The sequence below is a fragment of the Corvus moneduloides genome, chromosome 15 (genome assembly GCF_009650955.1).
Source record: "Corvus moneduloides isolate bCorMon1 chromosome 15, bCorMon1.pri, whole genome shotgun sequence".
NCBI lineage: Eukaryota > Metazoa > Chordata > Aves > Passeriformes > Corvidae > Corvus > Corvus moneduloides.
The window spans coordinates 19,172,005-19,185,622 of record NC_045490.1 but is presented as its reverse complement, the minus strand read 5'-3'; the positions used below and the strand labels follow the sequence as shown (position 1 = coordinate 19,185,622).

Genomic DNA, 13,618 nt, shown 5'->3' with positions numbered 1-13,618 from the left:
GGATGTTTTTGTAAAGAAGGAGAGAAGCAGAAGCTCATGAAGAATGAGAAAGTAAGCAGCAATTACAGGATTTTTAATCCTTAAATCCATAAATATTGCCTATAAATGCTTATTTTTCAGGAGGTCTGGTTTGTGTGGTATTTGCTTGAGCTTTGCTCAGTTTTCTTCAGGCTTAATTCAAAAATTCCAGGGTGTTGCTGAGCAGAAAGTTGAAAGCACTGTCAGGGGCACATCTATACCTTACAGAAGGAGCATTGTTTAGGAAACAGAAGGAAAAACTCTCTAACTTCAGCAATATTTGTGCTATTAAGAAATATTCCCTGCCAGAACCCCTGCATTTAACAGTCTCTTGGTATTTCTAGGGAGGTCTCTATTTCTACTGGATCTGTTGCTCAGTTCATATATATGCTTTTGAACTGCAAGTTGGTATGGATTTTCTTGCAATTTAAGTTGAAAACTGTCTTAGGTAAATATCAGACACCAATTAATCACTCAGAAGTGGGCAAGAGCTGTGCAGGAGGTTTGTTTGTGGCAAGTTCGTGAGCAAGACTAAAATTCTGTGTTCCTGATACTTGTAGGGTAGCATTTTACATTAGAGTGTGTGTACATGGTTTACAGTTCACCTTTCTGTTATTATAATGCCCCCATGATTGTATGGTTGTTTGGGACATGTATGATATTACTTAAATGTGAGAATAGCTGTATAGCCGTCTAAGCACCGAGTTACACGTGGAGCTGGGAGATTTGTGTTTAGGCACTGCAGTACACAAGAACTGAACAGGATGTGCTGGGCACGGTGGCTGCTGTGACACCAAGGGGTGGCTTGTCCACCTGCCAGGAACCTTGGAGCTGATTTCCACTAAATGTAGATAATTTGTGGCTGAACATATCCGTTCTCTGCAACTTTCTTGTCTTGTGATTGGCTCCACGCTCTGGTGGATGCAAGCCATTGCTTTTTGTTGGAGGCCACCTGCAGTAAAAATCCAGGATCTGGTCACACATTTTTATCTTTACAATGAAATTCGATCTTGCTGATGCCTGCTGGCAGTGGTTGTTCAGCTATATTTATCAAAACCTGTGTTCTCAGAGTTATCTCCTCTTGGTTCTGATGTGTTATCTGTGTGGTTTGCTGGTGTGTTTTACACTGACTGTTAGCACTTCACCTTGTGAGCAGTGAAACACTAATGTGTGCTGGGCTTGAATACAATCTGAAATTGTTCTTTGTCTGTGAGTTAAATAGTTGGTCAAAGTCAATCACTGCTACATGATGGACTGACTCCTTGGTGCTGCCCACATGTTCCCTCAGCATCTCCTCCTGCCCTCAACCATCCTGGTGGCCTCTACTGGACCATACTCTACCATATTGAAGTCTGTCTTGGTCTGGGGAGTCCAAAATTGGCACCAGCACTCTGGCTGTTCTTGCCCAAGTGTTGAGCAGAGAGAAAGGATCATTTGTCTGAGTGTTTGCTGCATGGCTCTTGGTGCAGCCTGATGTGGGGACTTCTCTGCCAGAGGGCAGCTGGCTAGTGGTGCCTGGGTGCCGCTGCTCCATTGGCTATTGCTAAGTTTGTCTTTAATCGAGTAAAGCGTTTATTATTAGATTATCACATTATTATTTATTAATTGTTATATTTATGTGTTTATTTGAACATTTCAGGACTTTATGTTGTACTTAAATACTGCTGGTAAAACAAAGGCCTGGAGAAATAGTTGTAACAGGGCTAGATCCACACCTCTACAAGTGCTCTCTCACGCTGGTAAGTATGTGCTCTTCCAAGAAGAGCAACTCACACCAGTGTCTGAAGCTCTGATTCTCTGGTGTAATAAAGTAAAAGCAAAAAAACAGGCATTGTTTCAAGAGTAGGTAAAATAAACAGGTCATGTCTAAACTGAGGAGTTTCCAGAGATCAGTTAACACCAGTAAGCACATGGTGGGTCAGGGCAGAATGGGCGCAAGTGGCCCATGCTGAACCCTTCCAGCTTTAGTGCATGACATGGCTCTGCCTGTGCTGCTCCTCCTCATGTCCTGCTTGTGGCTGGGTCTGGGGTGTTGGCAGTGGGACTGGCTTTGGTTATTCCAGCTGTGAGCAGCAGTGCTGGAGAGGACAAGAATACAAGATTAAATTGCTTGTTCTAAGGAAAATGGGGAGCCTGAATCAATAAAGGCAGGAGTGACACAGAAATTGTCAAGTGGAGAGCAGTGGTCCATCAAGCATGAGCCCTTGTCTCTGGGAGAGGACAGCATTGTGCGTTTGTAGAGGAGGGTGTCATTTGCTTGGCTTAAATGTGAACTTAATCCAATGTAATTGGGCATTTTGTCTTGGTAGGTTGGGACCCACATGCCCTGTCCTGCAGGATAAAGACTTCTGCTTTTTAGGCTTGCAATCCTATCAGTAAAGCTACAGAAGCTTTCCCTGCTCACTGAAGTGTCCATGAACGGTCTGTGAGATTTGTGCTGTTTGCTTTGGGATTGGTTTGGGGCAGTTCCATCGATTATTTGTACATTTCATTAGAAATTGTTTCCTGTTGCAATTCTTGTCTGCTGTTTCCAGAATTCTGAGTTGACGTACTAAAAGGTGATGCCTCTTTCCACCACGTTCACTTCACTTGTATGTCAGATCGTCATTCCTGGGATGCTGGTGGAGCCTGACTGAGGCCCTGGGGATAAGCTGACAGTGAGCCGGCAGCCAAGGTGGCTGGTACTCTCCTGGGCTGTGCTTGGCAGAGCATCTCCAGCAGAGTGAGGGAGGTGATGCTCCTCTGTGCAGCACTGGTGAGACATCTACAGTGCTGTATCTGGTGCTGGACTCCCCAGGATGGAAGAGATAAGGACCTACTAAGGCTGAGTCCACTTCATATTCACCATGATGAATATGAAGCGGTTGGAGTATCTGACATACAGGGAGAGATTGAGGGAGCTGGGATTGTCCAGCCTGCAGAGGAGGAGGCTCAGGGAAGTCTTAATCAATGTGTATGAATACCTGATAGAGGGGAGTAGAGCTGATGGAGCCAGGCTCTTCGCCCTGGTGCCCAGGGGCAGGCCAAGGGGCAACGGGCACAAACTGAAATACAAGAAATTCCGCTTGAGCATAAGATTAAAAAAAATTACTGTGAGGGTGACTGAACACTGGAAGAGACCCCACAGAGGGACTGTGGAGTCTCCAAGATCAGAGGTACTCAAAACCCAAGTGAATACAGTCCTGAGCAACCTATTGTAGTTAACCCTGCCTTGAAGGGGGAACTGGAGGTCCCTTCCAATGCTATCTACCCTCTGGATCTGGGATTATTGTCACTTTAAAAACACGAAAGATACAAGGACTTGAGGTACTGGGATCAGGAAGTAACATTCAAAGCTCATTTTGGACCAAATGCCAACAAAGCTGACGGTTTGGTCCTCTCTTTAGTACGTTAGTGGTTAGTGCTTAGACAGATGGTTGAGGTGGACTTGAGAATATCAAGCTGCTTGTATATTCTCCTGCAAACATAAGCAATAAATCAATAAATGAGGGGAAAAAACCCCATCAAAACCACAGCACTAAAAGGCAGAGGGCCAGCACAACAGATAATGCACACACAAATGCCTCTCAGATTTCAGCTAGGTGCAGAAATAGAGATTTTTTTTAATGTTTTTACTGCCTGCACCCAATCATGACCAAATTTGTGGTTAGAATCAGCCATTTCCATATTTGCCATGGAAACATTTGGATTAGCAGATTGCTAAAGCAAGGGGAAATTCTAGTTCTGACTGCTTTCTGTACCCCTGAGTTATTTTGTTTGTTCTCTAAACATGCACTCACCCCTACCTCCCCCAGTGAAAGTGAAATTTAACTCGAATATTTCTCAATACCTGAATCTTGTTGGACTTAGAGCTACAGGCTCTGACCCCGACAGCAGCAGCAAGCAGCACCACTTTCAGTTGGTAATCTGACTCTCTTGAATGTGAGTGACCATGTTTTGATCAAAGACCACCCAAAACTAGACTAGCAAGAGGAGTCTGGCACAGTTGTTTAATTTTGCTAGAGCTAACGAGAAATTCACTTTGCTTAAAGTTGTGTGATTTTTATAGTGACCAATTTTTTAGGCTTTATTTTGAAATGGCTTATTGTCCAAAATTATCAGATTTTGTGCCTGACCAGCTGTATTTTCAAGTGGTTTTATTTACCAGGAAACCAACTCTGCTTGACTTCATAGTCTTCATAAGAACATCAGATTGCCCTGAGCTCCTAAGGTTGCTAGGTCATGACTGCCCTTTCAGTTCCCTGTGCTAAACAACCTGTTTCTCTGCTCAAAAGGTGAAAAAGTGATTCAGTAGTGTTTCAAGGAATGGGCCCTTTTTAGTACGGCTGTGGAATGGAGATGATAGATTTGAGCAGGGAAGCTGCCTCATTATTTACTTTGCCCGGTACATACTGTTGCAAAAGAAAAGCTTTGAAAGCTCCCCTTCTCTCGTTTCTTTCTGCTCCTCAAAGAAACTTGACAGCTTGTCACTATTGCGAATGAATGCATGTGTTCTAAAGACTCAGACTGTGCTCTGGGTATTTTCTGAATAGAGATGATTGGTACTCACCTGTTTTCCTTCTAGAACAAGGACAGCATTGTTCCCCCTGGTCAGAGACCTGAGCAGGTGCTTGAGAGAATGGAAGAAATGGCTGACTTGGTTTCTCCTGGCTGTGCCCAAGAGCCAATATTTGGCACTGACATTTCATTTTCGCTCCCTGGTCTTGTCTGATTGTCATCTGATGCAGCCTGGCAGGTCAAGTCCGTGGTCGTCGGCCTGCACTGAAAACTGAGGATTTGACAGGCAGGTTTTTTGAGGGAATTACCTTTGTAGAGAGTGTACAGAACAGCACTCAGCAACAGGACTGTTTGATGTAAGCACACAAATCAGAAACAATTTGGAAAAATTGTGGCGACAAATAAGTCTTTGTCAGAACATGCCTCTTTGCATGAAGCATTTTGGTTTCTCTGAAGTGCAGAGAGGTGTGTGGGAGGCTGCTCGGTGTCACAGCAGCCGAACATCCCAGCCATGTGGCTGACGCACCTGTGATGGGTGGATCAGAGGTGAGGGAGCTGTTTGCCCCCAGCTTCCCTGTGTCCTACCAACCAGAGTTCACCTGAGTGTGGGGTTAGAGGTGGCCAGGTCTTACGGACTCGTGACTGCTTCCATTCCCCACTTCCCCATTGTTCAGCCAAAATTTCTTCAGCTCCCATGCAGTTGCTAGCTCTAAATTTCTTCCTTTGCCTTCAAGTGACTCCTGGCAGTGAGGCAGAGTGATCTCAAATAGCTGATCTTAAGAGTGGATAGCAATGACAAAATTAAAATAAGCTATGTGTGTCCCTGATTGCTTCCCACAGGCTTACAGCTCCTGCCTGAAATGCTGCAGTCAGACACAGCTTGGAGGTTTGGAATAAAATAAAATGGATGGAGGGAAGTACACGACAGAGTGTTCTATGTTGCATTAGCATATGTGTGTGCTGATTTCCTGCCCATGGGTATGGGTGCTGTGTGCCTCTGTGCATGCAGCATGTCCATGCAGAGCCGTGAAATCCCACCACAAAGAAAAGAGGTGATCAGAGACTTCAGCTCTGCAGGCCAGTGCTTTGAAGTTTCATTTTTTCCCCACAATAATTCAAAAGAGTAAATCAGAAAATACTTTCCAGCTTTTAACTTCCAGCCTTGGTAATCTTCCAGCCTATCATCACTAGCTCTTCCAGTGTGCATTGCTGGATATTTGACATCTGGGATGGGCACTAGGAAGCAGTTGGATTTTTTGCAGCTGAAAATACTTAACGCTGTAGATGTGAAAAGCTTGGAACTTAATACATTACAGACGTTCTGAGCAATTCCTAACTTTACAGTTGTTAACGTCACCATATATATAAATGAGAGTCAGTAAGGGTTGTACAAATTTTTTGAAGAAAAAATTGAAGTAAAAAGCAGGGTGTAAGGTAAACCAAGGCAAGTTGTGAAGTCATTCTGATTTTAGTCAAATGTGAGAGGAGAATAAAAATCTTTTATTTCTCCACTTACGAACACCTGGTCAAATAGTTTATTTCATATTTATTTAAGCTTTGTTAAAAAGACTGAAGATTTACAAATTTTTCAAATACGGATTTTTTTTTAGCTGAAATGTTTCACTATTCGGAATTGTTATTAATTATAATTATTCCCTGAAACTTTCCAAACTAAATGAATTGGCTTGTGATTTGTTGTACTTTTAGATGTGAATGCGTAAGTGTGACTGCTGGAGTACTTCATTGCAGTGGGCAACAGAGCTGGGTGATTATATTAAGTGTTGTGTTTCTTATTCAAAAGCATTACGCAGAGAATGTCATGGTACAGAGATGCAGAAAGTTTGAGTATCTCAAACTCAGGGTCTCTGTGTCCTGTTGCTGCTCACACCATAGCTATTTATAAGGTATGAACCTTCTGCATTTCTCTGAGAGGCATTTTCCAGTAGGTGCAGAGTGCTGTAGGCACCTCATATCATCCCTGCAGGAAGGGGCCCAATGGCCTTGGGTAACAACTAGGAAATGCAGGTAACAGCTGTATGGTAGGACAGCAGCATTTTTAACCAAAATATATTTAGGATTCCAAGGAAGGTATTTAATTTTTCTCCTTTTATTTGTTTGAGATGCCAGAGGGAAAGGGAGTAATTGTTACTATAAGATGGATTGTACTTAACAAATCGAAAATTATTAAAAGTGTAAACTGCATCCATGTTTTCAAAATAGGCAAGTCAAAACTGAAGGCAGCTGTGCTCAGACATCTCCAGTCTGTGTTTGTGGTTGTCACTGTCAGGTGACGTCTATCTGGACTGAAAAGGATACAGACAGTGGTCAGTTTCTCTACCTTAATTCTGCTAGCACTGCTCAGTGTAGAGAAGCTCTGGAGAGTTTGAACAAAGTACAGTTGATTTGGGCAGGATGTGGGGCTGGAGGAGGCAAGGGAGGACTGTGTGCTAGCAGGCAGGCGTGGGGCAGCAGAGTTGCCTGGGGGGGCTGAACTGGTACTTGCAGGCAGGCTGAGGCTGGGCAGGCAGGAGAGGAGCTGGCCTGGCTGTGGAACCCGGATGTTTTGAGGAACACAGGAACAGTGTAACAGAGCCATCCTTTCCTGGCACAGCTCTGCTACATCTGTTTGGCTTTCCTCAATCCAAACATTGCTTTCTTGACACGTTCAACAACCAGAGCTCTTCACACACATCAGTGTTTGCTTTTCTCTTGCTCCACAAAAACCCTCCTCTCCCAAATTTGTTCTGTGGGTGGCTGGTTGGGAAGTGCCCAGAATTTCTGTAGATGGCCACAGCTACAGTCTGTAAAAACCAGTAGGCACAGGACATTTTATATTGTGGCTGAGAACAGCTAATGGAGAACACGGCTGTGAGGATACATGTTGTGCTGCTGGAGGCAGGTTTCTAGGAAACCCCTGAGACCATGGCATCGTTTTACCGAGCGCTCCTTAGTGGAACAGGAGAGTGTCACTGGGAGGAGGGAGCCGAATTACAGCCTGCCAGAGATCAGTGCTGAACATCAGAGGCGGGGCTTTTAGTGCTCTGACAAAATAAGTGTTTCTGCCCATCAAATTTATATGCAGGAAAATATGGATGAAACAAGCTATGTTCACAAGATTTACCTAGTTAGAGCATGATTTCAGAAGCACAGCTCAAACGTTTTGACAGCTGTTCTAACTTTGCTGCCTGCAGCTCAGGGCCACGCTCCCAGGTATGTTTTCCCAGGCTGCTGTTGCTCTATTCTAGTGAGTGATGCTGCACCTCAGCCCCATAGATTTTTTGATAATCAGCTGAAACCTCAGGCAAGGCCCCTGATTTAGCACATCAAACTGCATGAGCTGAGGGTTACTCTCTGTGGGGTACATACAGCCATGTGAAGGATGATGCTGTTAGCTCTCTCTTGTTAGCTGCAAAATGTTGGGAGCCAGCAAACATCTGTGGGAAAGGACAATTTTCCTTAGGGAAACTGTTTCATGCCATGCAGGTGAGCCTTGTGGTGCAGTGGGGAGCATCAGCACCCCTTTGCATTTCTTATCCACACAAAGGACCTGTTGACCGTGTTGCCATTTGAACTGGGAGCAGTGCATGAAAATTAAAAATGGGAAGCAGGAAACTTTTGTGTCAGTGCAGGGAGGATTGTTGCCTGCTAATCCTAACAAGCCAGTGTAATTGAATTGGCACACTGGTTTACATGCTTCGCTGGGAGTGTCAAACGTGACCTCAAACTGTGATACTGGCACCCCAGGAACTGAAGGCATATCCTTGTGTGGAGCTGAATCCCTGTAACATGGCGTTTGTTTTAACTAATATTTTAACATGGGAGCTGACAAAAGGTCTCATTTGCAGTCTTGTGCATACGGAATTAGCCAGGCTGCAGACAACTAGAAAGAGAGCTACGTTAGGGCATGGGGAAAATTCTGCCTGGGTGGTCATTTGTATGTACTTAACAATGGGTAAAGGCAAGCATGTGCAGTTCTGCAAAGGAAATCTGGTCCTACAAGGTCCTGTCCTGTTTGTGTAGGCAGCAACTGGACCTGCATGCAGAGCAGGTTTGGTACTGGGACAGAAAGTCAACTAGAGACTGATCTTTCAGGAAAATGCCTTTCATTTCCAGGGCTTTAAGGCTATTTACATTAGCAATTTGGCATCCTCTACTTGGCTGGAGTTAAGGACATTACAGCTGAACCTCATCGTTTCTAATCACCTCTTCGACTGAGCACTGGGCTGCCCTGGCTCACTGTCTCCAGAAAACAGCCCTCCAGAAAAGTACGAAGCAAAAAGAAGAGAATTTTCTAATCAGGCATTTGCTGGGCAATGCCATCAGCTATAGCACTTTACATGACTACATTTGCATTTCTTTTAGCTGATGCTGTCATTTCTCTTTCCTCTGTCCTTATTATTGATGGAGGCGAAGTACTTGCAGTTCAAAAGTTCATGAGGCGCAGGAGAGGAGCGTGCTCTGTGCACTTTCTTCAGGCGCTGGTTGCTGTGGCTGCTCAGCAATGCAAGGAGAGAACACTGTGCAGTGTGTCATTCTGAGTGTCACCCACAGCCCAGTCACGCCCAGGAGAATGCTGTGCAGGGTAAACGTGGGGCTATATCTGTTCGAGAAATTGCATTCTCATGTTGTGTGTACTACTGGTTTGTAAAACCTCCAAAGCCCATCAGTCGTTAGACTAAATTTGGTTCAAACCTGAAACTTTTCTTCACCCCATGGAATTTGTGAGATGTTTTGGAAACTGTGGAAATGCTTGGACCTGGAATGAATTTCGTTATGGCTCTTTCCATTGTTTGTATTTAGCAAAACTGTCCCTTTATGAGTTGTTGCCTGGAAATTATTGATGGGGGGAATTACCTGGTAAAAGTTCTTAACCTCTGTCTGGATCAAAACCAGACCACCAGTTGTTAGAAGCTGCTGGGGTGTGCCGGAGCCGAGGCCAAGCTCATGCTGCTGCAGGGCTGCAAAGCGCAGGCGCAGCTTTGCTGCTCCCCTTTATAGGCATCTGGCCTTTCTGAGGGACATGCTCCCGTTTGGAGACCAGTGCCCTAAAATGTTGGTATAGTTTAGGATCAGACCCTCTATTTTCATAACATAGTTAGTTAATATGCCTGAATTCTGTGTGGAAAAAATAGTTTAAAATAGTTAAACAAATATAGATAAATGCAAGAGACATGCATGCCTGGTATTGTTTTCCACCTGCAAGAATGTTTCAAACCCTACTGAATAAACAGAAGCAACTGAATGCACCCTTGATCCGCTCCCTGTTTCCCTGAAGAGAGGCTTCCTTGCAGAAGCCTCTCTTCCCACACAAATCACACTCGTTTACTTAATGTTTCTGTCCTGTTAGCCATGAACATAGAGCAATCTGTTTAATTTCCTTGTAAATTAAACTACTGAGGCAGGATGAGGTGGGAACGATGCTGCAGGAGGTCTGATTTCGTCTGCGCTTTTCCTGTGACCTGGTGCAAGTGCCAGATCTGCATCTTCACGACACCTGCTGCTCTGTATTTGCCAGTCTGCTGCTAAGCTGCATTGGTGCCCGTGGGCATCCTCATCACCTTGCTGTCCTTTTTTGTGATAGCTGTTAAAGATGTAGAGTTTTGCCTAAGTTAATTACTTGTCACTTGCCTGCTTGTTGTGATTCAGTTTTATTGTATTTTGTAAGCGTTATGAGTTAGCTCCCAATCATGTGACATTTAGGAGAGTGGGAGGGCATAGCTAAGGTATCATTATTCATGTTGTGAGTGCTTTGCAGTGTCAAACAGCCCGGAGACCACGATGTAGAGGTGTTTTGAGATCAGTAATGGTGGTGGACAGTGGTCATAGGGCTCCAATGAGAACATTTGTGATCATCCACAAATGGGAATGTTTGAGTGTGTCCTTTGCTAAGTGCAGGAGCAGGCAGAGAAAGCTGGAACCCCACAGAGCCCGGCTGGGCTGTGTGTGCAAGGAAATGAGCATCACCTTCCTGAGGAGTTTGTGCAGCATTTAGATCTTGTACAGAGTGAACAGATCTCAGCAGTAACTGCTCAAATCTTTATGTTTTAAATCCTGTGTGCACTTTGAGATGTGTCCTTTATTCTGACTCAGGGCAAGGTACCCTTCCTTAGTGAGGCTGAGGTTACATCAAACTAAGTGACATTTGTTAAGGGCAAAGTAATGTAAATTTTCTATTTTGCTCCTGTTTCCCTGATTTTGAGTCCGATCTATCAGTAAATAACATTTTGTATTTTAATCCATTCTCTGCTGTGAAGGGTGGTGTGAAGGTACCTGCAGTGGTGAGAGAGCAGCTCAGAGAGATGGAGGTGTTAGTTTCTGTGCTGGAAAAAACAGCAGAATACGACTTAAATTCTAAAAAAGTTAATATTAGGGTGGTTTCTATGCCTGGTTCCCAGAGAACATCACATTTGTTAACTGAATGGTTCTTGTACTAGTAAGAGAGCCTTGAATTGATATACATTTCATGGTCCACATAAATATGGAGATGCTGCCAAAATGATCTCTTTCCTACTTCTATTTTCATTGTAGATATTCCAGAAAATGGAGCGAAATGCTTTTTCCTGCTGTTCGGTTCTTTGTTTCATGCATATGCATTTCTGGGACATGCAGTTCTGGAGCATGCAGCTTAGTGCACATGCCTGGAGTCTCTGCAGGCTTGTGTAGCTTTGAAACAGAGAATCTAAAGCATAAGTAAGATATGTGCAGAATTAAAGAGAATTTAGAGACACAGGAGTAGAGATTTTAAATTCCTATAAATAAATACAGTCTCAAAACCAGAGATGTTTTCACCTGTCTTCTGCTTCCATCTTAGAGATGTTTATTTGACTGCGAAAGGAAAGGAGATATTTACAGAATGAAACTGCACAAATATGAGAAAAATCACTTGTGTTACTGGCTCCTGTTGATGTTCGCTGTAATGATGTTTGTTGACATCACATTACAGAAGGGATTTATCAGTGAACAGTCTTGAGTGCTAAACCTGCTGACACATGTCAGTGCAGGGAAACACTGCACATAAGTTGGATAGCTTTATTTTTGCAGCACTCTAATTAGGCACCCTCATAAAACAGACATGTGGATTTGTAAATCCAGCTCCCAAAATCTCCTTGCTTTCCAGCTGGAACATACCTAGGATTCTCAATCCAAACATCTCAATCTGCCACGTTTGTTATTTTCCCTTAGCCTCAATTTTGAAACTTAAGCAGCTATTAGAAAAACATTACCCTGCATTCTAGAGCATCCTCTGAGTCCAGGAGGAAAGTTTGAAGCCATGAACTAATTGCTCAGGAATTTAACAAATCTTGTCGAGCTTAATTCAGCCTGGAAAGTTTGGGGCTGGCTTTTCTGCCAACGCTGCTCTCTCCAGAGAGTCCCTTCCCATTTATTCTGGAGTTGCACACTTTGGTAATGCAGGAGGGCAGAGAGCAGGTTAACTCATAGGTTAATTTTCAGGCTCTTGCTCCCCTTGGTGCCAGTAACCTACTTACAGGAGTGGAAGCGCAGGCTCAGTGTGCAGCTGCCCCCGGCTCTGCGCAGGGCTGGGGAGGGATTTTCTCGCCCGGCAGTGCGGGTGTGGCTGCACGGCCGCCAACGCCGGCGCTGCTCCGCGTCCCTGCTCCGCGTCCCTGCTCCGCGTCCCTGCTCCGCACCGCGCACACCGGTCGGGGCTGGCCTAGGCTGCGGCAGCTGCCCCGAACGCTGTGTCCCATTCCCCGTTCATCGGCTCGAATCGTCAAGTGCCGTCACGAACACTTACAGCTGCGTGGAAACCACGCGGCCCGTCTTTAGCAGCCAGCTTGGGTAGAGGTTTACGTTTCAAGCAATGGAAATCCTTTTGTGCCCAAGGAAGGTGAGGGGGGTCCCACACACCTGGTTTCTCCGAGTTGTTGAAACAACAGGCGTTGGAAGCAAGGGAGAGGCTTGTGTAACGACGAGTGCTGTGTGCCTTGGGCTCTGAGTAGAAATGTACTTTGCTTAAAAGCTTCCTCTCAAGCAGCCTCCACAGGTTCCTTTAAAGCCAAATAGGACATGTCTCTCTGTGCAAGGGTGGCAGGCAAAAGTAGGACAGGGTTTTGTCCTTTTGAACTATTAATACAGATCACACACACACACACGAAAGAAAATAAAATAGTGCCAAAAGATACAGAAACTTTAAAAAATATGATGAAACTTTGGAGATAATTTATTTTTTATTACAGCTAATATTGTATTTGGTGTAAAACACAAAGAATATTTTGGTGTATCCTTTCCCTGGTGGAAAAGAGAACAAAAAGGAGAATCCAAATTTACTCTTGATTGAAACCTTCTGAACGCTAAATGTCTTTTTTTCCATGACAGGTACTGTTCAGAAAGACACATTTCATTTCTGAAGCCCAAAGAAAAGGTATGCCCAGCACAAACAGGTAGTGTCTTCTGAAGGAGTTTTAGCAAGTGTGTGGGAAAATAAATCACCCTACATCAGCCTTGGCACCTGTGCAGGGTTGAAGAGGTGTCACTCTGGTGTATCCATTTTCTCCCTCATGAAATAGAAATCATCACATCAGCTATGCTCAAAGAGCTTCTGCATGTGCAGTGTCTATATGATTTACACAGTGATTTAAATATCTATAGATACCACCTGTCCACAGAATTTTGTCTATTATGACTCACATCTTATGTTGTAAATTTATCTGTAAATGTCATCTTTTACTGGGGTATCTACAAAACTTAAAATATTTTGGGTAATTATTTGTAAATATTAGGTCTATTGTCAGCAGCAACAGTTCGGATTGTTTTGTCATAGAAAAGTGGGAGGGAACCACTGTTGTTGACAAGTGAGAAGCAAATAATTCAAAGTCAGGTGTTGGCTTGGAGTAATTAAATCCCACAGCAATAGATATTCAGAATGAAGTTCAGCGGTGAGATTGTGGCTGCTGGAGGCAGCTGTGCTGCATGCATGTGTGAAGTGCAGGTCGGTGTTCCTTGGAGAAAGCTTCCAACTGCACCTCTTGCATTCACCAGGTCCCGTGGAAGCCAGAGGAGTTTGGTGCTGTTGCTTTTCCAAAGTGTCTGGCAAGTGCTTCCAGAGGGTGAGTGTTAGTAGATTCCCTGCATGAGCCTGTTG

At 44.2% G+C, this 13,618-nt stretch overlaps 1 protein-coding gene across 5 annotated transcripts in view; it reads left to right on the top strand.

Annotated features, from left to right (window-relative positions):
* Positions 1 to 13,618, top strand: part of KCNIP1 (potassium voltage-gated channel interacting protein 1) — a 288,192-nt gene that overhangs the window by 90,784 nt on the left and 183,790 nt on the right. The gene's annotated exons all lie outside the window — the stretch shown is intronic.